Here is a 26,780-nt window from a genome sequence, read left to right as displayed (position 1 = left end):
AAGAGTACCTCAAAACTGAACCCCACCCTACCCCCAAGCCTTCCCCATCTCAGGAAATGGCAAGTCCATCCTTACTTACAATACTTTAAGCTAAAAATCTGGGAGCAGTCCTGTTTTAATCATACCCTCCTCATCGAATCCATTTGCAAATCATGTCAGTTATTCCTTAAAAAATTATCCAGGTTCTAACTCTGATTTCCTCCACTTGTACTGTCTGGGTCCACACCACCGTGATCATCTCTCACCTGGTCTCCTTCCTACTGCCCTCGACCACTCTCTGGTCTAATTAGAGCAATTAGAGATCCTTTGAAAATACAAGTCACTTTAAATCCTCCAAAGGTTTTCCACTCCACTAAACTCTATTTTGACCCACAGAGACCTGTATCATTACACACATACACACACACACACACACACACACCCCTGACCTCATCTATCACTCTCACACTCACTCTCTTCCAGTTGTTCAAAGACCTCTCTGATGTTCCTTGAACACACTAAGCAGGCCCCAGTCTCAGTGTCTTCGCATTTGCTCCTGCCTCTGCTTGGACAGATCTTGTCCCTGATATTTTAATCCCTTGCTCCCTTATATCTGCTCAAATGTGATCTTCTCAGCGGGACCTTTGCTGATAGCACACATGCACCCAAACACGCTCCTCTTACCCTGTCTTGTTTTTCACTATAAGACTCAACACCATCAGCAAGTAAGTATTTACTTATTTGTGATCTCTTTCCTTCTGATAAGATGTAAAGGGCCGGGCGTGGTGGCTCACGCCTGTAATCCCATCACTTTGGGAGGCCGAGGTGGGTGGATCACTTGAGGCCAGGAATTCAAGACCAGCCCGGGCAACATGGTGAAACCTCGACTCTACCAAAAACACAAAAATTAGCCAGGTGTGATGGCACATGACTGTAATCCCAGTTACTCAGGAAGCTGAGGCACAAGAATTGCTTGAACCTGGGAGGTGGAGGCTGCAGTGAGCTGAGATCATACCACTGCACTCCAGCCTGGGTGACAGAGCGAGACTCTGTCTTTAAAAAAAAAAAAAAAGAGATGTAAAGTTCCTTGAGGCGGGGTCTCTGTTTGCTTTATTCTTTGTCGTATCCCCATCACTTAAGATACTTTGGTCTCCAGTAAATAAAGCAACCTGAAATAGCTTAACAAATAAAGGAATATTCATTCTAAGGATTTAGGATGAATCAGAGAACCAGAAGACAGGAATATTACTACCTCAAAAGGACACTAGAGGCTAGAAACTGGGAGTATTCTTTCTCTACCTGTCCTGGTCTCTTTTCTCTTCCTTGGTTTTTTTCTTTCTACAGAATGACTTTTTCTGCTCCCCTAAGTACAAAATCCAAGCTTTTATCTTTTTAGGTCAAGATTGTAGCCCAAAATGACTGTCCTAAGCTCAAATTCCTATAAAAGATTGATTCCCCTCATGAGAGAGAATTTGTTTTTGGTGTCTATCCTACAATCACATCAACTATGGTAGAAATATCTGTTTATTATGTTCAGACAGAAAAAGAAAAAGAAAAAGAAACCAGCATCTATTTATTCTTTCAGAATTCACTTTGTATTTATTTTGTCCAATTAAAAAATAAATGTACTGGGATTGATTGGAATGGCATTAAGGTATAAAACAGTTCCAGAAGAACTAAAATCATTCTAATATTCCATTTCCAATTTAATATTGTGGCGTATTTCTCTGTGTATCCAAATTTTCCATCTTTTATTTATGAGTCCTAACCACTCCCTGATAAAGTTTGATTGTTTAACAATTTAGTATGCATCTCAGAGAGGGCCCGACTGGACAGATTACAGCCGGTCTGGAATATCATTCTGCTGAACTGAAGACAAGCAGCAAGCAGGCTCCTTAAAGTCACAACCTTAGCCGCCCTTGTTGACCGTTCCTGAGATATCCCTGGCCCAAAAGTCCTAGAACTCTGATTGATTTTGATAGCTCTTTATTTTTAGGGTCCCAAAAAATGTGGGGTAAGCAGAACTAGTTTACATCCCTCCTACTAAGTTGCTAACATACTAGAAAGAACTATCAATGGGCCTCGGAACTTTTTAAAAATTTGCAGTTATTATTATTACCATTATTGTTATTATTTGTAGAGATGGGGTTCTAGCTATATTGCCCAGGCTGGTCCTGAACTCCTGGGTTCAAGTGACCCTCCTACCCCAGCCTCCCAAAGCACCAGGACTACAGGCACGAGCCGCTGAGCCCAGCCTGGGTCTCAGAACTTTTAAGCACATTAAAAATTACCTGTTACCCATCTCACTGCTGTCCTTCCCAAAGCTACACACACATACCAGTGACCTTCTAAAGCAGGAGCTACCTGTAGGAAGAGTTACTTGGGACAGACTATGATCTGTACCAAATGAATGAGAATTTCCAGGCTGAGTGCCCCTAAGGATGGAGGTACCATGAATAGAAATGGGAAACAAAAAGCAGTTCCCTCACCGCCATCACTCTGTGGATGGGGCACTGATGGGATGACGGGAGAGGCAATCTGTCACAGACCCTGGCCCTTCCTGCACATTCTGGCTGCGAATGCCAAGAATACAAGTCCCTAGTGGCTGTTACTCGGGCCATCTCTCAGGATTGTTTTGCAACATGCAACCTCAAGGAATAAGACACTGTCTCCTCAGGAGACGAAGAGCAGACTGACTTCTGTTTACTGTAAAAGGGGTAAAACCCCCAAGCTCAGTGTCTCTAGGCTGTGATGCAAATCCAATGCATGTGCAGCATCCATCTGGGCCTACCTGTGTCACCCTGTGGGCACTGGGGAACATAGGCCATCAACACAAAGCAGGATCACACCATGCTACTCCCCGTGAATAAGAAAATCTTTTGTGTCTGACCAAGGAGTCTCATGAGACAATAACAGACTCATTTATTCAATTGTAAGTAGGTAAAGATCCCAGGCCCTTTGCAGTCATGGATACAGGCTTCACAAGAAAAAAGATGAGGGGTCCAATGTGGAAAATAGTGAGTCTGTGGCTCATCCCTTCTTAACCAGGCTTCATCCAGTACTTCATCAGGCATTCTAGGTCCAGCACTTCAAGCCTTTTCACAGTACCCCAGACTGCCTGCCCTTCTTCCGTCTTGTCACACTCAACAGCAAAAGCAAAACCCTGGATGAAATCAGCTACCTACTTTCTTTCAGCGAGCACTCAAGTGGCCAAACGTTGATTGAGAAAGACAAACAATGGGGCATATCAGTCTACTACAAATTCACATCACCAGTCTCAACTGGGCCCTCGAAACTACCTGGCAACCCTACACAGCTTTGTATGCACTGCTTCCGCTTTTGCTATCAAATATTTAAATTCATTTGCAATCTTTTCAAAATTTTGCCCTTCTCACAAGCCGTCTTGCAGCAGATGACCTTGCCATCTATATCATAAAGTAGAAGCCATCAGACATGAACTTTTTCAATTTTCCACTATATACAAAGCTATAGATACATAACTGACTCATCATATTCCTCATCTTCCTCCTTTGTGTGTGTGAATGAGAGAGACAGACAGACAGACACAGACACAGACAGACAAGGTCTCACTCTGCTGCCCAGGCTGGAGTGCAGTGGTGGTGAACTGTAACCTCAACCTCCCAGGTTCAAGCAATCCTCCAGCCTCAGCCTCCCAAGTAGCTGGGCCCACAGGCGGGAACCACCACGCCCAGCTGATTTCCTTTTTCGATGGAGACAGGGTTGCCATGTTGCCCAGGCTTGTCTCAAACTCCTGGGCTCAAGCGATCCTCCCACCTCAGCTTTCCAAAGTGCTTGGATTACAGGTATAAGTCACTGTACCCAGTCCTTACTTTAAATTATAATAGAATAGCTGACTTCTCTCCTGTTTGGGCCAATTCCTCCACTGGCGATTTATTTATTATTCATTCATTCATTGATTCATTCTGAGACAGGATGTCACTCTGTCAACCAGGCTGGAGTGCAGCAGCACAATCATAGCTCACTGTAACCTCAAACTCCTGAGATCACCCAATTCTTCCACCTCAGCCTCCCCCAGTAGCTGGGACTAGAGGCATGCATTATCACGCCTGGCTAATTTTTTTTTTTTTTTTTGAGATATAGCGTATTGCTATGTTGCCCAGGCTGGGCTTGAACTCCTGGCCTCAATTGGTCCTCCCACTTTGGCTTCCCAAAGTGCTAAAATTATAGGCATGAACCACCATGTCCAGCCCCTCCACCAGTGATTTAAACTCTCACCTTTTAAGTAATCTTATACTTCCAGTATATTCAATCTCTTACATTTTTTTCTTTTTAGTCTTTTTATTAATAAAATTTTCTAACACAAAGACTGAACAACCCGAATACTCATCACATAGATTTAAAAAATATTAACTTTTTTTTTGCTGTATTTGCTTTATCTTTTGTTTTTGCTGAAGTATTTTAAAGTCAATTACAGACATCAAGACATTTTAGCCCTAAATACTTCACTATACATCTCTAAAAATATCTACCAAACCACAATACCATTATCATAACTACCAAAATTAACAGAAATTATTTAATATCTAAAACCCAGGAGATTTTCAAATTTCCCCAACTCTTTGACCAATGTCTTTTTACATCTGATTTGTGCAAATCCAGATCCAATTAAGAACTACATAATACATTTAGTTATGTCTCTTGTCCCACCATCTAGAAGAATCCATCTCTTGCCTACTCTTTTGCACTTTCTGACATTGACTTATTAGAGAGACTGAATCATCAGCCGGGTGCAGGTACTCACACCTGTAATCCCAGCAGTTTGAGAGGCCAAGGTGGGTGGATCACTTGAGGCCAGGAGTTCGAGACCAGCCTGACCAATATGGCAAAACCCCGTCTCTACTAAAAATACAAAAAATTTAGCCAGGCATCATGGCATGTGTCTATAATCCCAGCTGCTTGGGAAACTGAGGCAGGAGAATCACTTGAACCCAGGAGGCAGAGGCTGCAGTGAGCCGAGATTGCACCACTACACTCCAGCCTGGGTGAAGAGTGAGACTCTGTCTCAATTAAAAAAAAAAATAGAAAAAAGACTAAATCACTTGTCCTACAGGATGTACCCCATTCTGTTTACTTCCTATGGTACTGTTTAACTTGTTTATCTTCTATACTGATTGCCTGTAAACTGGAAGGGGGTTAGATCTACTGGCTAGATTATATTTAGGTTCAATATATCTGGCAAGAATCCTTCCAGGTGATGCTGTGGACTTCATACTACAGCACATCAGGATGCACTTAATGTTTCTTTGTACCACTATCAGTGAAGCTAAGATTCCTCCGTGTGTTCAGCTGTTAACAGCTTAATTTGTCCACTATACAGTTATAATCCCTCACTCTCATCCGGCAGACCATCTGTGGGGGAACTTTTCACTTTCAAATGGGTCTTTTCCATCAGCAGTTCAACACGCCCAAGTCTCTCCCTTAAAAAGAAAAAAGAAAAAATTCCTTGACTCCACATTGCACCACCACTTACAGTCCTTTTTCTTCCCTTCATCAAGGACTTTTAAAGAGAACTGCCTACACATGACCCCACTTTCTCACATGAAATTCTGAGTTCTCAAACCTCATGTCCAGCAGGCTCCAGCTATGTTTGGGCAGGCATGATGGAGAGGGAGCGTAGTTATAAGGCAAGGGGCTGTCTGAGAAATGTTGCTAAGCTGCAAAATCAGAACCCTTGTGATGCCTGTGCCAGACAACCGCAACCTTTCTTTGGATGTCTGAAAAGAAATGTCAAAGCTGCCCTTTTTTCCCCTTTCCTTTTTGCTGCTAAAAGGAGGAACTAACTTTTCACTCTTTAAAAAAAACACAACTGATTCATTTTGTCACTTGGGAGGAAGAACATTCTGATTACACAGATTTTTTTGGTGATCTTTTCTTCTCAGCCAACAACTGTTGGATTCCTGAGAATACCAATAAAGCATGAATCTAGCATAGACCAATAGATTATAAACTACTCTCAGACAAGCCTAAAGGCTGATGAGGGTAAAACGAGGCCATAGGAAGCCCCAGGTGAAGCCTAAAATGGCAAGTCCTAGTAAATACATTTTGAAGGTAAGGATCCAAAATGGCCAAACTGTGTATTGAAATGTGTGTACATAATATGACTACAAAAATTTTTAACTCTTGGAAACAATACTATTACATCAGGTATAGTTTAGTAAGTAGCTCCCTCAGGCTGTTTATCTAAAGCATGGGTAAATTCAGGGAAGGGAAGCTCTTTAGCGACACACTTTGACAGTAGAAAAGAAAGTCATCTAACAACTTGCCCTCCTGCAGTTCCTTCACATCCACAGTTTAATAAGAAACAGAAATCAGGGAAGTGGCAAAAGGATGTCTACAGCTTCGTGATGTGAGGAAAAGAAAAATATGGAAAGTGGAGGGGTGGGGGGGGATTGGCAAGACAGTTACCCACTACTAAAGAAATCCACCATTGGGTCTTAGGCAGGCGGACTAACTGCAGCATCAATTAATTCAGTGTTCCTTATTTAAAGTTTAAAATAATCAAGATCCCAATCTGAGAAGGGAGTAAACCAAAAAAATAATTTCTGACTGATCAGACTTTTCCTGAATTAATGACAAAAATAGGAAGTGATTACAGACAGAAAGTTTTTCATCTACACTAGTTACACGCAAAACAGAAAATTGAGTGGGACTTCTCCCAATAACACAGACCTGATAAATGAGCCCCAAAGATGAAGACAAAGAGGCATCAAGCATGCTATTTAAAAAAAAAAAAAAAAAAAAAAGCTTTCAACATAGGGGAGCAGAATCTCCCCAAAGGCTTACTAACAGTTCAATGACCAGCTCCACCACACAGACACATCCACTGCTGACAATTTTTATAATTATCCCTACATATGAGAAAACTGGGGAGATGAGAAAAGATCAGCTATAAGAGCTAGCAGCTTCCAGCTGGGCATGGTGGTCCATGCTTCTAGTCTCAGCCACTCAAGAGGCTGAGTGGGGGGATCGCTTGAGCACAGGAATTTGAAGCTGCAGTGAGCTACAATCACATCACTGCACTCAAATCTGGGAAACAAAAAGAGACCCTGTCTCTAAAGGCCGGGGGAGGGGGGAGCAAACAGCTTCAGTTGGATAAATACAAGGTATCTATGATGAGAACACAGATACCTCAAAAGAACAAAACACCAAAAAAAAAAAAAAGTCACAGACTGAGAAAAGATAACTGTAAGCTAAAATTCAAATACTGAATTAGCATCTAGATTTTTAAAAGTAATTACTTCAAATGAATCATTAAAAAACTAACAATCCAATAAGAAAATGTGCAAAAATATGAACTGGCAAACCACAGCAGGAAAAGCTGCAGATGACCACATACAAATGAAAAGACACTCAACCTCAGGAATCAGGGAAATGCAAATTAAAATAAGATAGAATTTCATGCCTATTAGATTAAAAACATTTTATATCTCAACCAAGGGTTGGCAAGGTTGTAGAAATGGGACAAATTCCATGGGGGCAACTCTTGGGGAAGCAATTTGGCAACATCTAACAAAGGTGACGACATATATATCTTTCAACCTGACAATTCAATTCTGCTTCTGGATACATAAGCCGTAAGGAATCTATAGTACATGTGCACAGGATTTAACAGTGTTTATACAGCACTACTTATAATAACAATAAACTGGAACGCCAATGCCCACTGACAGGAGAATGGATCACTGTAGTGTTCTCACAGTAAATTATTATACAGCAGTGAAAACAAATGAACTACAGTTATATGCAACATAGATGAATCTTTAAAATAATCTTGGGAGAAAAAAAAGCAAGTTCCAGGAGACACATACTGGCATCATACCCCTTTTACAAAACTCAAAAAACAACAACTAAATGATACATTGCTTAAGAATGCACACAATGGGCCAGGCGCAGTGGCTCCACACCTGTAATCCCAGCGCTTTGGGAAGTCGAGGTGGGAAGATCGCTTGAGGCCAAGAGTTTGAGACCAACCTGGCCAATGGGGTGAAACCCTGTCTCTACTAAAAACACAAAAATGAGCCAGATGTGGTGGTGTGTGCCTGTAGTTACAGATACTTGGGAGGCTGAGGCATGAGAATCGCTTGAACCTGGGAGGCAGAGGTTGCAGTAAGCCGAGATCACACCATTCCACTCCAGCCTGGGCAACAGGGCAAGACTCTTGTCAAAGAAGGAAAGAAAGAAGGAAAGAGGGAAGGAAGGAAAGCGGGAAGGAAGGAAGGAAGGAAGGAAGGAAGGAAGGAAGGAAGGAAGGAAGGAAGGAAGGAAGGAAGGAAGGAAAGGAAGGGAGGGAAGGAGAAAGAAAGCAAGAAAGCACGGAAGCAAGAGAAAGCAAGAAAGAAAAGAAGGAAAGAAGGAGGGAAGCGAAGGGAAGGGAAGGGAAGGGAAGGGAAGGGGGAAGGAAGGAAGGAAGGAAGGAAGGAAGGAAGGAAGGAAGGAAGGAAGGAAGGAGCAGGGAAGCAGGGAAGCAAGAGAAAGCAGGAAAGAAAAGAAGGAAAGAAGGAGGGAAGGGAAGGAGGAAGGAAGGAAGGAAGGAAGGAAAGAAGGAAGGAAGGAAGGAAGGAAGGAAGGAAGGAAAGAAAGAAAAAAGAATGCACACAAGCTGGATGCAGTGGAGTGGTGGATGCCTGTAGTCCCAGCTACTCCAAAGGCCGAGGAAAAGAGGATGGCTTGAACCCAGGAGTTCAAGGCTGCAGTGAGCTATGACTGTACCACTGTACTCCAGCCTGGGCAGCAGAATGAGACCCTGTCTCTTAAAAATAAACAAACAAAATAAGCAAGCAAACATAAATATATAAAAGGGAGTGCTATAGGAATCAAAGGTGAGCATATTAATAATTTATCCAACTCTTGCGCCTGAAGTCCACTGGGAACAATAAAATAAAAATAAAGAAAAAAGAAAATGAAGCTTAGGCAGGTTAAATAACTTGCTTAAGATTAGAGGCAGAGTTCAGATTTGAATTCAACCATATGACTCTGAAACCCAGGCTGTTTACCACTCTGCCATACAGCCTCTTTTCAAAGGGCATCTTAACACCTCTTTGCTCAATCTAATGATCCTCCCTTCTTATTGAAACTTTATTCCTGAGGCTTTCATGAACCCATACTTCTCTGATTACCCTTGTACTTAATTATTCCTTCTTTTTACCTTTATGGGTCCTTCTCCTCCATTCATTTAAATATTGACTTATGTGTCCAGGGTTCTATCTTCATCAAGCTAGTTAGGAAACTTCCCTCTTGGGAGGAAGCAAAGCTAAAGAGGCATATGAGATACACATACCATTCCTTTTACAAAACAAAACAAAACAAAACAAAACACACAAAACAAAACAAAAAAAAAAACACAGAAGGGCACAGTGTAATAGCCAACGAATTTCAGCCAATAGTGATTTTTGCTCAAGATCACATTGGAGCTGCTTATCACAATCTTCAAAGCAGCATTAACATCGCTGACTAAGGCAATTTTAAACCAATAATTAAATAGAAATTGTTTCATAAACACAGTGCTCTTATTTTGTCACCGTAACTTCTTGATTAAGCACTGTTTCAACACGAATATTCGATTCATTTAACACATTTTAAATAACTATCACATAGTGAAAGCGTTATTGAGCAGAAAGCAGCATATCAGTTATCTTTTAAGAGTTCAGCTGTACCAGTTACAAATATCAAAAGATACTAATGAGCCATTGTATCCAAGCCAATCTGTAAAATAAAATGGAAAAAATACACTTGCATAATTCAAATGGCCTTCTCATTCCATGTCTTAGAATGTCCACAGAACTTTTACTGAAGCAAGGCATTATGCAGGCTGTACAATTATATTGCTGTGTTAGTGAACACATTTTAATCTGTACAAGACAAGAAAATACAAGTATTTCCTAGCTACTGTTTCATACTGATCATGAAAGCTCATATAAGCCATAAAAAATGTTACTTTAATTTGTACTTAAAAAATGTAAGTATAGGCCTGATGCAGTGGCTCATGCCTATAATCTCAGCACTTTGGGAGGCCAAGGCAGGCGGATCACCTGAGGTTGGGAGTTCAAGACCAGCCTGACCAACATGGAGAAACCCTGTCTCTACTAAAGATATAAAATTAGCCAGGCATATGCCTATAATCCCAGCTACTCGGGAGGCTAAGGCAGGAGAATCGCTTGAATCCAGGAGGCGGAGGTTGCGGTGAGTTGAGATCATGCCATTGCACTCCAGCCTGGGCAATGAGAGTGAAACTCCATCTCAAAATAAAACAAAATAAAATAAAAGTAAGTATAAACTACTTTTGCTTCTCTAAAAGTCTATTCATAATTTTAAATTTGTTATAAATTTTCTAGTATGCTACTTTTCTTTTTGCAATACAAATTTATATTTCTTATACTTTATAAAATAATTTTTAAAAACCATAATGAATCAGGTACAATATTTAAAGCTTTTATGTGTTTTTTTGAACCAAGACATTTTAAAACACACATGCCCACCCACCCCAAGTATTCCATACACAGACATCTCCACGTGGCTTTCTTTCTCAGGAAGTTAGTCAAAACCCTACAGCTGCATGGGACAAGTGGATAAGAGAGGAAAATAGAAGTCGCAGATGCTGAAATTGTAGCATACGGCATTAACTTTTTTTTATCTTGTTTTTTGTTTTGCTACCAAATTACTCATCACATGGAGCATTTTTAAATACCCCTAAAGTAAAATAGTTCAACCTCTTGTGAACTGAAGGCAGGCTGTTTTGTGTTCCAGGAAATAAATAAGGCACTCCTCTCCAGTCTATTTCCCTTCACCTAACTGTTATGTCCTGGTAGGGTTTACTCTCTCACCAAATATTTACTGAATGTGCCAGGAACTGCGGCTACATATGAATAAATCTGAGGCCCAGGTCTCAAGGAGTTTACAGTCTAAAAGGGAAGACAGTCGTATAAACACATACACACACAGGCCCATAATCCATTACCCTAAACCCTAGGGCCAGATATATTTCAGAATTTGGAAGTTCCCAGGTTTTAGAAAGGTATGTTCATTGTACTGGCATAACACCACAACCAGACCCCAGAGCAGCACCCACACAGTCAAGAATTAACATTTCTGCAGCAAAATGCGAAGCCTGCTCATACGAGGTAGGAAAAAAACAGACTAAGAACCTATAACCCCAGCACTTTGGGAGGCCAAGGTGGGCAGATCACTTGAGGCCAGGAGTTCAAGACATGGTAAACATGTCTTGAACATGGTAACCCTGTTACCATGTTACCTGGCCAACATGGTAAAACCCTGTCTCTACTAAAAATACAAAAATCAGCAGGGCATGGTGGCGTGAGTCTGCAGTCCCAGCTACTTGGGAAGCTGAGGCATAAGAATCGCTTGAACCTGGGAGGCGGAGGTTGAAGTAAGCGGAAGATTGCACCACTGCACTCCTGATTGGCAACAGAGCAAGTTTATCTCAAAAAAACAAAAACAGACTATGCGATAGCTTCACGTTATTACAGTTCAGGTCACACTGTGCCACCAAATGAGTTTAGGTCATATAAGGTTTTGCCACTAAATGATTTATGAAAAGGAAAAAAAAAAAAAAAAAACCCCAAAAAACCTGTAGTTTTCAAGAGTATTTGGTGTTTCTAAATTGTTAAGAGACTGACCTGTAATACATATGAGGAGGATCACCTGGCACAAAGGCAGGATAGGCCAGGCACAGTGGCTCATGCCCATAATCCCAGCACTTTGGGAGGCTGAGGTGGGCAGATCACTTGAGGCCAGGAGTTCAAGACCAGCCTGGCTACATGGCAGGTATCCATCTCTACAAAAAAGATTTTTTTAATCACCCAGGTGTGGTGGTGTTTGCCTGCAATCCCAGTGCTTTGGGAGGTCGAGGCGGGACAATCATTCGAGCCCTAGAGGTCAAGGCTGCAGTGAGCTACGATTGTGCCACTGTACCCTAGCTTGGGCGACAGAGTGAGAGCCCATCTTAAAAAAAAAAAAGAAAAGGCAGGATTACCCCTGAACTTAAAAAGTACTAACTAGGAGTTAGCCAACCAAGAGATAACATTTATTGAGCATTTATTACGTGTATGTATACAACTCTGTGTAGTAACTCTTTATTTAGTTCTCAAAACAACCTCAGAAGGTAGGTACCAGTATCATTCTCATTCCACAGATAAGGAAACTTTACACATGGAGGTTATGGACCTTAGCCAAGTTCACACAACCTAAAGGAGCCAGAGATGACTACTTACAGTGTGACTCCAGAAATTCTTTACTCTAAGCCTCAATTCCTTCATCTGCGCAGTGGGGATCTCTACCCCACGTGATTGTTTTGGGAATTAAATAATACACATTTTTTAATGTCTTTGGAAATTTAAGTCAATTTGGCCCAGCAAGGGAAATACATGAAGAAGCTATAACCATGAACACTACTCAGGCTACTATCTACAGTGATTGATCGACGGATCTAATACTATAGTGCTCTAAACAAACATGGAAAAAGAAATAACCAGAAGGAAGTCCTTTCCTGGCCTTCGCACCTCAGTTATGTTGTAATTTAACTACTTCTTCCTCTACTGAACTCCTTAAGAAGCACTGGGGCAACTGTTGGTAAAGGCTGTGTTTTATTTTCTGGGAGAGGACTAAAACAATCCATGAGCGCTGTTTCATTTGCACCAGGACTCTCGTACTGAGGGGTAGAGGAGAGTGGTTTCAAAGGGGGAGAGAGAATAGGAAGAAAACAACTAATCATTTGAAGGGCTTTCTCAAACTACATCCACATCCTGGAAGATTTAAATACTTGCCCCACTGCATCAGCAGCACCTGCCACTGTGGCCCATACCCACCCTAAGGCCTTGACTCTTCAAGTGTGTAAGGGCAGAACCAGGGTTGATAACCACTAATTGAACCAAACAGTTTCAATCTATGGTTCTCACAGTGTGGGGACCAGCAGCATCAGCATCACGTAGAAACTTGTTAGAAATGCAAATTCATAAATCCCTTCCCAGGACTGCAGACTCAGAAACCCTGAGGGTAGAGCCCAGCAATCTGTGTTTTAGTAAGTCTTCACGGTGAGTCTGAAGCTCTCTAGAGTTTGAGATCCACTGGTCTAAGCTCTTATTTACACAAGCAGTTTAAGATCGTGTGATTGGAGGAAAGTTCAAGAATGTGTGTTCATGCATTAATCACTTCCTAAAAATCATTAAACTGGCACTTATAATCTTCCTAATCAGATAAAACATCTAAATACTTAAACATAAAGACATCTGTGAAAGGAAAATAAATCTTGGAACCCCAGACTCACTAAGCCTAAAGGAAAAGTCAAGCTGGGTCATGCAAACCTGCCTCCCATTTTGGTTCCTAAATAAGATGGCTACAAAGATGAAAAGCTACATACCTCCCTCACACTTTGCCCACAAGGAAATCCTTACGGGCCCCAAGATCTCTACCCTAAAGCAGTTCCACTGAAGCTCACCATGGCAATGTCAATTGATAGCTTATCTTCACAGGTGTGGGACACAGGACAGGACTCAAAATCATCCCTTCGCTCACCTCAGACAAATGTATATCTCATTGCTTCCTCTGCCCTATTTGTCTACGTTGTCTTATGTAAAAATACAGATTTGCTGGTCTAAACAAAGGCATGAATGATATTTTCCCCTACCCACTTCCCACATGAAAACTGTGTATTTCCCAACACGCTGCCCTTTCTCCTTTAAATATTGAAGCCCTCAAAATCATCTTCAAAGATAGGCATAGACCTGTCTCCCAGGCACACATGCTTAACTTTGGCAAATAAACTTCACAAAATGATTGAGACTTGTCTCAGTTTTTTTCTTTGATTTACACATTAAAAGGAATATGGATTTTTTAAAAACTATTCTCGTTCTTAGTTCATTTTAAAACAAAGCAAAATAATTTCCCATATCTAAATTGTGATAAGATTTTGAATTTTTTTTCTGAAGAATGGCTTCAGAAAAGGCAAGGAAGTTCCTATATAAACTGCAATTTTTGCAACGCTCCCAACTTAAAACACTTGTACACAGAAATCATTAACAATTAATTCCTTGACCTATTTCAGGTATTATCTTCTCTTTCCTTGATGGAAACAATGCATCAAACAGAACTGTGATTTTTCAGGGAGCAGCTATACCTCCTTTGGTCTTACTTTAAAGAACCATAAGAATAAAATAAATACCAAGGTCGGGAAGGACAGGCTTAGTTAGGAACCAAGCTGTCTTCTTTTATCTTGAAATATTCATGCCACCTAAAAAAAGAGACACTTGAGCCATTTTTTAAAAAATTAAGGCTTAAAAGAATTAATCTTTGTTAAAGTAGCAAAGTACATGAGAAAATACTCACCAAGAAAAGTGTTTCATGTATTTTGGGAATTAAAAAGGGACTTAGATTCTGAAATGCCAGCTGACTTTTACGTTTCATTATTTTTGAAAGAACTTGTGATTACGTTTTCTGAACAAGCACGATGTGATCAGTTGGTACAGGCGCAAACTGACCAAGAAGAAAAACAAGTTCTTTCTCCATGTATCATAAATGGGTCCATTTGGGGTTAATAATTAGGGTTTATGACATTGAACAGGATATGTCATCAATGCCGAATCTTAACAGGGATGGTAAATTCCATTACCCAGTAAAATTTCATGCATAAAAATAAAAAATGAATAGGAATTTATGGAATTAAAACCTAATGCAGAGTACATGTCTTAAGTATAGTGTTGATATGTTTCTATTCTTTCGGTGTATTTTATAAAAATTCCTATATCTAGATCTGTAGATCCACAGATCTAGATATGTATCTATAGAGAGGGAGGGAGACAGACAACAGCAGCTTTAAATGAATACGTTTAAACTCTTCCAGTCAACACTGTTGGAAAGTTTTCAAAAGGATTTTCTTCTGCATTGTTCCTATTATTTTCACCTATACTCCTAAAAGTACATAAGAAATGAGTATTATTCTGACCTACTGTCAATCTAAATCATCATGTGATTCATTCTTCCACTCAACAAACATGTATGTATTAAACACCTACCCTGTGCTAGGCATAGAAACTCATCCCATCAGAAACATTCATCCATTGGAAAAACAGGTAAGTAACAATCCAGCCATGCACCACTTAACGATGGGAATATGCTCTGAGAAACACATCCTTAGGCAATGTCATCACTGTGCAAACATCAAAGGGTGTCCTTACACAAACCTAGATGGCACTGCCTACTATACACCTATGCTCTATAGCATATAGCCTATTGCTCCTGGGTTACTAACCTGTACTGCATACTTAATACTGCAGGCTATTTTAACACCATGGTAAATATTTGTATCTCTAAACATATCTAAACATAGAAAGAACAGTAAAAACATGGTATAGCCAGGCATGGTGGCTCATGCCTGTAATTCCAGCACTTTGGGAGGCCAAGGCAGGTGGACCACCTGAGGTCAGGAGTTTGAGACCAGCCTGGCCAACATGGTGAAACCCTATCTCTACTAAAAATACAAAAGCAAGCAAACAAACAAACAAACAAAAATCAGCCAGGCTTAGTGGCCGGCACCTGTAATCCCAGCTACTTGGGAGGCTGAGGCAGGAGAACAGTTTGAACCCAGGAGGCGGAGGTTGCAGTGAGCCGAAATCGCGCTATTGCACTCCAGCCTGAGTGATGGAGACTCCGTCTCAGAAAAAAAAAAAAAAAGATATTATTATCTTATGGGACCATCACCCTATATACAGTCCACTCAATGACTGAAACATCCTTTTTTTTTTTCTTGAGATGGAGTTTCACTGTTGTTGCCCAGGCTGGAGTGCAGTGGCACATGATCTCAGCTCACTGCAAACTCCGCCTCCTGGGTTCAAGCGATTCTCCTGCCTCAGCCTCCCGAGTAGCTGAGATTACAGGTGCCCACCACCAAGCCTGGCTAATTTTTGTATTTTAGTAAAGACGCGGTTTCACCATGTTGTTCAGGCTGGTCTCGAACTCCTGACCTCAGGTGATCCACCTGCCTCAGACTCCCAAAGTGCTGGGATTACAGGCGTGAGCCACCGCGCCCAGCTGACTGAAACATCATTATGGGGCTCATCACTATAATCATATTAGAGTGTAAGTGCTATGACAGAACTTCTATTTAAAGTGTCACATCATTGAAACCAAATGTTTATGACAATGTGGCTGAACTCAACATACTAAGGATTTCTCTTAAATTTTACACAATACGTTTTGAAACTATTGTCCATGAATTCACTGAACCCATTTTTAGTATGCTTATATTTTCTCCTGTACTACTTCTTAAAGTAACAAGTTCTATAAATTTACCATCAGCTCTGTAAAATAGCAGGGCATTTCCTTTTACTTAGTCCTAAAACTACCTTCTCTAAGAGGAGCCTCTTGGTTTTAGTACTCTAAGATTTTGTGAACTAAATATTAAAAACATAAATTATGACTATGTAAATTTTAAATCATACACTTAGCCTGTCTTTTCTTACATGACCACGCAAGCATTATCATCTCTTGGATTTTTTTTTAACGACCACGTGTGGTTATCTCTGTGTTACCAAGTCACACAGTCCTATGTCACTTTTTTTTTTTTTTTAGGAGATGCGTCTTTTTCTGTGGTCCAGGTTAAAGCACAGCGGCGCTGCCATCCTTGCTCACCACTGCAGCCTTGAACTCAGTGGCTCAAATGATCTCCGACTTCAGTCTACCAAGTTGCTGGAATTACAGGTATGCACCACCGTGCCGAGCTAATTAAAAATTTTTTTTTTTAGAGATAGGGTCCTTATTAGGTTGCCTAGGCTTGTCTTGACATCCTGAGCTCAGGTTGTCTTCCCACCTCAGCCTCCTGAGTAGCTGGGATGAAAGGTGTGATCCACCATACCTGGCAGTCTTGTATCACTTTAAAGTCACATAACTTGCTTTTGTTTTACCAGAAACAACCCTTTAAATTTACCAGACTTGGTTATATATTACTCTTGGTTACATACAAAAATTTTAAAAATCAATCCCACCATTAAAGGTTTAGAATATGACAACTGGGGATATCAGAATTTCATCCAACAAATGTTTATGAGTGCCTCACAAGCATTACCATCTAGCTTATTTGCTAACTCAGCTACATAGGACAAAATGTAACTTGTGCAATTAACATAGTCATGGAAAGGTAGCTACAATTCCATATGCTCACAGCTTTAATAAAAGTAAAATATCATATGGCTGGGCACGGTGGCTCACGCCTGTAATCCCAGCACTTTGGGAGGCTGAGGCAGTTGGATCACCTGAGGTCAGGAGATCAAGACCAGCCTGGCCAACATGGTGAAACCCCATCTCTACTAAAAATACAAAAATTAGCAAGGACTGGTGTGTACGCCTGTGATGCCAGCTACTGGGGAGGCTAAGGCATGAGAATCGTTTGAGCCTGGGAGAAAGAGGTTGCAGTGAGCCAAGATCTCACCATTGCACTCCAGCCTGGGTGACTGAGTGAGACTCTGTCTCAGGAAAAAAAAAAAAAAGGTAAAATATGTTAAAGTTACCAATAATAAGTAGAAATAGAATACAGCATCCAGTGTCTTTCACTGTAGATTTCATTTATCTTAACAAAGCCATAAAGCCTACCTATAAGATAAAATTTAGAGGTTTTAGTTAACGAGCAAGTGTACTTACAGTGATACTGTTCTGAGATGAGCTGGTATCCATCTCTGCTACCTCAGGATCACACTTTATTTATCAAAATATTATACAATTACTGTCTCAGGTTTAGATTAGCAGTTAATTAATAACTCAAGTTATTTGGGATTCCATCCCATCCCCAATTCTCTACCCCTACTACTAATGTTCTCAGAATCTATCATTCAAAGGGTCTTATCTCTACCATGCGGTTTGAACAGAATACTCATTTTTAGTTACATTTAGTCACATTTAGTTTTGTTCTACTGCTGAGTTTCCTACTGATGTTTTTATCCTACAACATTCTATATCAGATATACCAAGACTGCTCTTCAATGCCTTAAGGAAACACACAATCCCCCCAATTCTTCAGTATCCTCTCATAATCTGTCTCATCATCATTTCTAAAACCTTTGTGAAGATTTTTTTGCATTAAAAAGTGAGTCAACACATAAACATGAATGAAATGTACATACTAACATATCTCTACCTTCTTTATGTCTTATAGCAAAGAGCCTGTGGTTTTTTCATTTTTTCTCCCCCCAAAAACGTTTCCCTGATGATATACTCAGTAATTAATGAACCAAATGAAATCTCTTGTTCATAAATTTTAATTCCCACAGTAAAGGTTAACACAAACCATGAAAACTCATATCTAAGTTTAAAATTTTTAAATACTAAGTTTTCTTGTTTTTTAGACCACATGGCAAGGAAATCACATTTTTCAGGGTGGTTTTTTTTGTTTGTTTTTTTGTTTGTTTGTTTATCTCTCAACAGCTTCCCTAGAGCCCCATTTAATAAGTAATGCAGATAACTAAGATCCCTTGTTGACAAATTTCAATTTCCTCAAGTAATTAACTGCCTACCATGTCCCATTCAAATACACAATTTCGCCAGCATGGTGGCATGCAACTATAGTCCCAGTTACTTAAGAGGTTGAGATGGAAGGATGGCTTGAGCCTAGGAAGTCAAGGCTGTAGTGAGCCATGATCGTACCACTGCACTCCAGCCTGGATGACAGAGAAAGACTCTGTCTCAAAAAGTACATACATACATATATACATACACACATAATTTAATTTGCAGAATTCTAGAATAAGATGTCTTAAATTATTTCCTGATAAAAACGAGCCACCGTAAGCCTTTTTAACTATCCTAAACACAATGTATATAATTTATGTCACATGCCAATTAGACATAAAACCTCATTCAGCTTAAGCTGCCTTACTGGGTTTTTATCACATTACCAAGTAGTTAATGACCAATTTTCATATTTTAAACAATTTCTGGGTAAAGGTGTCTGTTGAAAAACTGAATATAAAAATAAGGAGAAAAAAACTGAGTCAAGCCATTGCTAAGTGCTGCCATAAAAAAAAAATTAAAAATCCTATGTAAGAGCCTAGGGATTATTAGCTCTTTGAGCATAGGGGCCATTGTCCTCATCTTGTCCCTCCCAAAGTAGTATTCTCCCTTTTTTCAGCTATAGAGAAATTGACAGAATCTGTTCCATAAAGAAAGCAGATTTCCTCAATTTCTCCATAGCTGAAAATTCATGACAAGCTAAAAGAGAGTAGAAACAGTAAGGCTTCTAAAAAGAGTATTTTACATATTTTTTTTCTTTCTTTCTTTCTTTTTTTTTAAAGGCAATTAAAAGTCTCCTCTGTCACCCAGGCTGGAGTGCAATGGCATGATCATAGCTCATTGTAACCTCTGCCTCCTGGGCTCAATCAATCTTCCTACCCCAGCCTTCCAAGTAGCTGGGTCTACAGGCTTACACCATCACACCTGGCTAATTTTTGTATTTTTTTTGTAGAGATGGCATTTCACCATGTTGCCCAGGCTGGTCTTGAACTCCTGGGCCCAAGTGATCTGTCCACCTCAGCCTCCCAAAGTACTGGGATTACAGGCGTGAGCCCCTGCAACTGGCCAACACTTTCGATAGCTAAGAATTAATGTTTAAGGATATTCATTAGCAAATTGTTTATATGACAAAAAATTAAAAATGTAAATAGGAGAGTAGATATGATGCATTCATACAATGAAATATTATCCAGCTATTAAGAAGACGCTGTTAGTGCTCTAAGTACTGACTTGCAAAGATACTAAGAATAATGATATCTTCTGAACGAATTCTTTTTTGGAGGTTTCCTACTGCAAGTAAGATAAGCATCTCAGTGGGAGTTTGTCCTTACCCAGTAAGGTATACTAAATTTCCTTTGTAATAACTATACAGTATATGAACAAACCCTGCTAAAGCCAAAAGTGGGGGAGCAATGAAGCTGTCACTGCCGTATTACATATGTACACTAAGAAAAACTTCATATTATTTTAGCAAGTCAGTAGCACCTGAGCGTGGAAACACTTCATATGATTTCTATTTCAAAAAAGATAACACACCTTTCCGCAATTCTGGAAGAAAGGGCTCTCTATAAACATACTGGAAAATGGAACTGAGGAATACACACTGTGAACTTACCAAGCATTTTTCTGTCCATAACTATTGCTCTAAAGGAAATTCTCCAGTCCCTGTACCATCCACAGGACATTAGCACAAAGGTGGTAGTGAAGCATGATGATTGAGTGCACTGTCTCTGGCCCTCTACTGCTGGAGTCTGAACACTGGCTTCACCACTTGCGTACATTAACCGACACATGGTAAAGTCAATAAAGGTTCACTGAAATGATTACTACGGTTGAGAGAAAGAGGTCTTTGAACCAAAGATGGAAAAATATTAAAATACTTTAAGGGACAGAAGTATATTTAAGCAGGAATTATTTTAAGTAATCCAAACATTTTGGGTGTGTGCAATAGGTTATTTTTTCATCCTAAGCCAGATATCTCTTCAAATCTAACTGTGCCTCATTTTCTTTTCGTTCTTTCTAATCTTATTATAATTATTTAGGAGGCTTAACTAAAATTAAAATTTTCAAATCTATTTTTTTAAGTTAATTATCCCGTTTGTGATCTAAGTTCTTACCTTTTAGTTTCTTCTCGACCTATTCTACTCGCTTGCCGCTTATTATTATCACTCCACCAGAGGGCATACAAAAGAAAGGTGACAACGTGAAACACTCAAAGTTGGTAACTTGTTAGCTTTCAGAGCTTTAGCAGCATCACCAAACACCTTACATAGCACTAATACTGTCAGATTCTCAGGAAACTGTCTTCTATATTTGAAATAGCATTAGCTAAGATACAGCAAATATTAATTCATGCATTCATTCCTTCATTCAACAAATATCTGAGTCCTGACCATGTGCCAAACATATTCCAGGCTCTACAGAGTCAGTAGTAAACAAAACAAAACTTCCCATTGCCATAGTGCTTTGTTCTGTATTTGTCTAGGAGATAAACAAGAAAGCACATCATAATTTTAAGTACAGGTAAGCCGTATGCAAGAAAAAAACTGCAAGAACTTCAAGAAGTCAGAGGGTGAGGAGGAAGGCTATTTTTGTATAAATTAAGTAAGGACTGAATGAAATGAGAGGATGAGCCATGTCTTAATTGCGAGAAAGCATTCCAGGCAGAACAGCAAGCAAAGGCCCAGGCAGAAACTAACCGACATGCTGGACCAACAGCAGTGACGATGGCGAGGCTGGAACAGAGTGAGCACGGCAGAGAGCAGCAGAGGAGACCAGAAGGGTGCCCCAGAGTCCAGTCATAGCCTCTTGATCATGGTAAAAAAAAAAAAAAAAAAAATCCTGATTTTTTTTTTTCAGATGGAGTCTCACTCTATTGCCCAGGCACAAACATGGCTCACTGCAACTTTGACCTCCTGGACTCAAGCAATCCTCCCACCTCAGACTCCTACGTTGCTGAGACCACAGAAATGCACCACCACGCCTGGCTAAAACATTTTTATTTTATCTAACAATAATGGGTTCTGATGACTGAGATATAACCTGCTTTGATTTACCCCTTTTAAAGTTCATGCTGGCTGGTGGGAGACAGAGAGTGGAAGCTGACAAACCAGTTGGGGGGCTCCTGCAGTCATCCAGGCCAGGAAAGAATACAGTTTGACACAAGAGTGGTGGTGGCAGCGTAGGTGATAGGAATGGTCAAATCAAATTTTAAAAACAGATGGTCCAATCTGCAGTGATTTTGAAGGTAGAGCCCATAATACTTGCTATTGAAGGAATAGATTTAGGATGAGTGAAATCGGGGAATGAGGATAACTCTTAGAATTTTTAGCCTGAGCAATCTGGTGGATGGTGGTACCATTTACTGAGATGGGTAAGAATGAGAAACTGTAGCCAATGAGGCAGGATGAAAATCAGAGAGAGCGAGTGTCCCAGAAGCCAAGGGGAAAAGCCATTTTGATAAGAAAGGAGTTATCTGTTGCCTGTATCAAATGTGGCTGAAGATCCAGTTTGGCAAGACTGACATCCCTGGTGACCTGGAGAAGAACTGTTTCATGAAGTAGGAGGAATGATATCTCTCTGGAGTGGGTTCAGAAGAAGATGGCAGATAAGGAGGAGAGACAGCCTATATGGAGTCTTTCAAAGATTTTCTTTTTGAAGCAAAGCTGCATTGTTACTGTTTGAAGTTTTATTTTTAACTTTTCAATTCTAAAAATTTTACACTTGAAAACAGTAATACTGTGAACACCCTTGTACCCTTCGCCTAGATTGCTAACTTGTACCATATTTGCTTTATCAGTCTCTCTATATATGGAATTATTATTGTCTATCCATTTGAGAGTAAGCTAAAAACATTTTGACCTTTTACTCCTAAACAATTCATTGTGTTATCTTCTAAGAACAAGCGCATTATCTTACATAATCACAAAACAATTATCAAATTCAGAAAATTTAACACTGATACAACACTATTGCTCCATATTTAAATCTTGCCAATATCTTAACAATGTTCTTAGAGAAATGATTTTTTTTTTCCAAGCCAAGATCCAATCCAGGATTATGCATGGTATTTAATTACCATGTCTCTTGAACTTCCTTTAATCTGAAATAGTTCCCTACCTTTTGTCGTTCATGACACTGATATATTTGAAGATTACAAGGCAGTTACTTTGTAGAATAATCCTCAATAAAGGTCCCCCAATTGTTTCCTTGTGATTAAATTCTGGTTATTTTAGAAATACCACAGAAAAGTAATGATGTTCTTGGTTCAGACACATCAAGAAGAACACGATTATGCTACTACTGGTGATGCTAACTTTGATCTCTTGGTTAAGGTAGCATCTGCCACACTTCTCCACTGTGAAGCTACTGTTTTCCCCTTGGTGTTAATCTGGAGAGATCATTTGAGACTGTGTGGCACTTGCCTGAAGTAACATTGCCTGAATCCAAATTAATTACCTAGAATGTCACTGCTTCTGGGCCCTTTCATTAGACAAAACTAGCAAATAGATGCAAGTAGGCATATGTGAATATATATTTTAATCATGAGTTCATGTTGATACCATTAATTCCAATCCAAAATCAAGAGTTCTTCATTGCCTTCTTCTGTTTCAATTTTTTTTTTTTCCCTCGAGATGGGAGTCTCGCTCTCTCGCCCAGGCTGGAGTGCAGTGGCGCAATCTCGGCTCACTGCAAGCTCCAACTCCTGGGTTCACACCATTCTCCTGCCTCAGCCTCCTGAGTAGCTGGGACTACAGGCGCCCGCCACCACGCCCAGCTAATTTTTTCTATTTTTAGCAGAGACAGGGTTTCACCGTGTAAGCCAAGATGGTCTCGATCTCCTGACCTTGTGATCCGCCTGCCTCGGCCTCCCAAAGTGCTGGGATTACAGGTGTGAGCCACCGCACCAGGCCTGTTTCATATTTTTAGTTCTCTTCTTCCACACTGAAAATCCCAGTTCCCAAAATATCAATGAATTGACCCATTTGCTCAATCCTATAACACACACACAATAGTTTCAGAATTGCTACACCTCTACCATACTAATAATAGCCTACTACACAGAGTACACAGAGTTCAAGATTATTTTTTCAGTTCTTTAATCTTTAATCCTGTGCTCAAAACTTACTTGGGTTTTTTTTTTTTTTTTCTTCTGGGAGTTTATGTTATTCACAGAAATACACGGTTTGTTGTTGCTGTTTGTATTCAGTTTTGGAGTCCCACTCTCCACATCTTGTTAATTTTATTTTTGAACATAAAAAAGACTAACAGTTTCCAAAACTCAAAACTACGCAAAAAGGTATATTCAGAGCAACGCCATTCCTTCTGTTGTTCCCGTTTACTCAGTTCCTACCCAGTGCCTGTAAGTAACTAATTAGTTTCTGGTTATTGCTCCTGTATTTATTTTTGTGCTGTCAAAAAACTAAGCTTCCTCAAGGTGAGGTAGAGAAATGAGGCAGGGCCGGACGCAGTGGCTCACACCTGTAATCCTAACACTTTGGGAGGCTGAGGTGGGTGGATTGCTTGAGCCCAAGAGTTCAAGACCAGCCTGGGCAACACAGTGACATCCTGCTTCTATTTATAAAAATAAATAAATAAAAAAAATGAGGCAGTCACTGAAGCAGAACACTGATCAAGAAACAATTTTATTTTAAAATGGGAGACAGACTGTAAAATAGTGCAAATGACTCTGTAGTAACTGACAAATTGAAGACACAGGAGAGAGTATGATAAATTGTAGAGGGAAATATCTATCAAAATATCGCCTGGTTTAATTTCAGGGATATCAAAGGGTTCTCATATCCCAAAACAGATTGCCATCCTGTTCGTAACCTCCCAAATTAGTTATAACTCCATTTCTAGAGAACCCACATTAAAATGGCATTATTATTTTATCAAGATAATTAAGCCATCACTACCTGTTAATATCAATAGGATACACTGTGCCCTGGCAAAAGGGAGGTTTTGAACTTGGAACAAGACATTTAACTAGGAGTAGCATGGTGAGAAGAGAATGGCTGATGTGAGAAGTTGTATAAAAACAAGGACGGACAATAATGATCATGCTGGAAAAACAAACATGTCTCGGGGATGTCTTGGATATTTTACACACATGCTAATGAGTAATTGAAGGTCACTCCTAATGCCCTGGTACTAAGTTAATATGGCACAGGGGAAACAACATGGACTGTGGAAGCAGAGGGGTCTTGCTTTGAATCCCAGCTGAGTTACTTAACGCCTTACATGACCACTGCCAAGTTACTTAAAACCTCAGTTTCCTTACCTGTGGAAGTAGATAAGGGTGTTATTGTGAGATATAAGTAGAATAACTTACAGCACTGCCCCAGCCCAGAAGAAATATTTTAATAAATAAGTCCATAACAGATGCAGATTAAAATAGTCAGCAAGGTAAAGAAACTGATGACACAGCCAGCTGACTTCAATAAGACGCCTAAGAGAAATCACACATCTCAGGCAGCATTTGGTAAGGGCAGAAAAATGTCCAACACTTAGTTCCAATTCTTAATTTTCAAATTGCCCCAGAGTCTATTTTTAAAGTGTAAAAGTATGTGCTGACATACTTACATGCCAATTGTTTAAAAGAAACAATTCTACAGGTTAACAAAGGCCAATGACTCGGAATAACTTCCTAAATAATGTCTACAGGCCCACAAAGAGATGAACCAACCTAAATGTAACAAAAGCTGTATTAACCAGTTTCATAAAAGTACATACAGAAGGTTGGCAACGTTCAGTAAGACATTTTAAAAGTTTCTATTTCAGTTTCAAATTCATCTACAAACCAAAAAGCAACATGGAAAATCTTAAAATGTTTTAAAACCACATATTGAAATATACAGCAAATTTTCAGAGCCCAGGATCAGTAGTAAACCAAAAGCACCACACTGAAGAGTATTAAAATGAACAATGGCAGAGACTCAAAGTACACAATTTTAAATGCACCTAATCCGTCGTTTTCCTCTCCGACTAGAAATGACTTCCCTCCCATCTTAAATAAGCAGCGTGTGTTCTATCTCTGTCCTAGAAGATGTACTTAATGGTCATAAACTCAGTTTGCAACACTGAGATGGACTGATAATAAAAGTTCTAATCAACAATTAAATTTTGAACGTGTTAAGAAAACTTCCCGATAAAGTGCTAATCCACACGCCAAGCTACTTTGTCAGCGGCTGAGAGGGAGAAAGATGCATCCTCATCCTTTACGGAAAGAGAAAAGGAAGGAGAGGGAGAAAAGGGAAGACAAGGAGATGCAAAATAACAAAGTATTGCTTATATAAACAAATGAAAGCCTGGTTTTAAACTTTTGAAAATTCAATTTTCCCTTAGCGAATAGGAATACATATCAAAGTATATGGCAATCATCTGTGCTCTGAAGTAGAAAAAAGTGGAGAGAAAAGGAAAACACTTTTTCTTGTAGTGAACTCACAAGTATTCAAAATTCATTAATCCCCTCCCATCCCCAAACTCTGGACATTATATCATTCCCAAAATAAATCAGATACAAAACCATTGGACTAATTTTGGACTCAGCGTAGAACTTTTATGAGTTTTCCCAGCGCTCTCCACCCAATAGCCCTCCTGGACAGTCCCGAATACCCGCTATTTTGGGGGCACGCACGGGCTCGTACTCTGAGTTCCTGGGAGGAGGGCTCGGGGAGTGACGAGAAACCCAGGGGGTCTGAAGGACCTGGACCGCCGACCGTTCCTCGCTGCCCCGGGCGAGCCATCTGGACCACCCGGGAAGTGCCTGCGCCGGCGGTCGTGAGGCCGGTTCCCGCGCAGCAGCGGAGCGCGACCCAGGCGCGCCCTCCCCGTCCCTCCCGGGCACCGTCCGCCGCCCGAGCCCTCAGTCCCGGAGCCAGGTGGGACCCATCCCACCCTGCACCGTCACCCGGGCCCCGTTTTGCAGGAGCGGCTCGCGGCGCCCCACGTCTCTGCGAGAAGCCCGGGATCGCTTCGCGGGGCACACCAACGAGCCGCCGCTAGCGAGCTCGCCGCCTACCTGGAGGGAGCTCGGGCCCGCGTCGACCGCGCGCTGCCGGGGTCCGCTGAGCGCACAGCAGCTCCTGGAGCGCGGAGCTGGCGTGGAGAGCGCAGCGCAGCGCACCGCCGAAACCAGAACCGCCGGCCACACCCAATCCTGCACCGCCCAGCAGCCAACTCCGCGGCGCGCCGGAGCCGGGGCGGGGACGTGGCTGGAGGCGCGAGGCGCGAGGCGCGAGGCACGAGGC

General features: G+C 40.6%; 1 protein-coding gene across 1 annotated transcript in view; it reads right to left on the bottom strand.

Moving 5' to 3' along the window:
• The window catches only part of GNB4 (G protein subunit beta 4), a 58,645-nt gene extending 31,865 nt beyond the window's left edge, over positions 1–26,780 (bottom strand). The window contains exon 1 of the mRNA XM_007972033.3: positions 26,552–26,780. The gene's annotated coding sequence lies outside the window, so the exon portion shown is untranslated. The remainder of the gene's footprint in view (positions 1–26,551) is intronic.

The sequence above is a fragment of the Chlorocebus sabaeus genome, chromosome 15 (assembly GCF_047675955.1).
Source record: "Chlorocebus sabaeus isolate Y175 chromosome 15, mChlSab1.0.hap1, whole genome shotgun sequence".
NCBI lineage: Eukaryota > Metazoa > Chordata > Mammalia > Primates > Cercopithecidae > Chlorocebus > Chlorocebus sabaeus.
The sequence above is the reverse complement of the archived record's forward strand: the minus strand, read 5'-3'. Positions and strand labels throughout refer to the sequence as shown.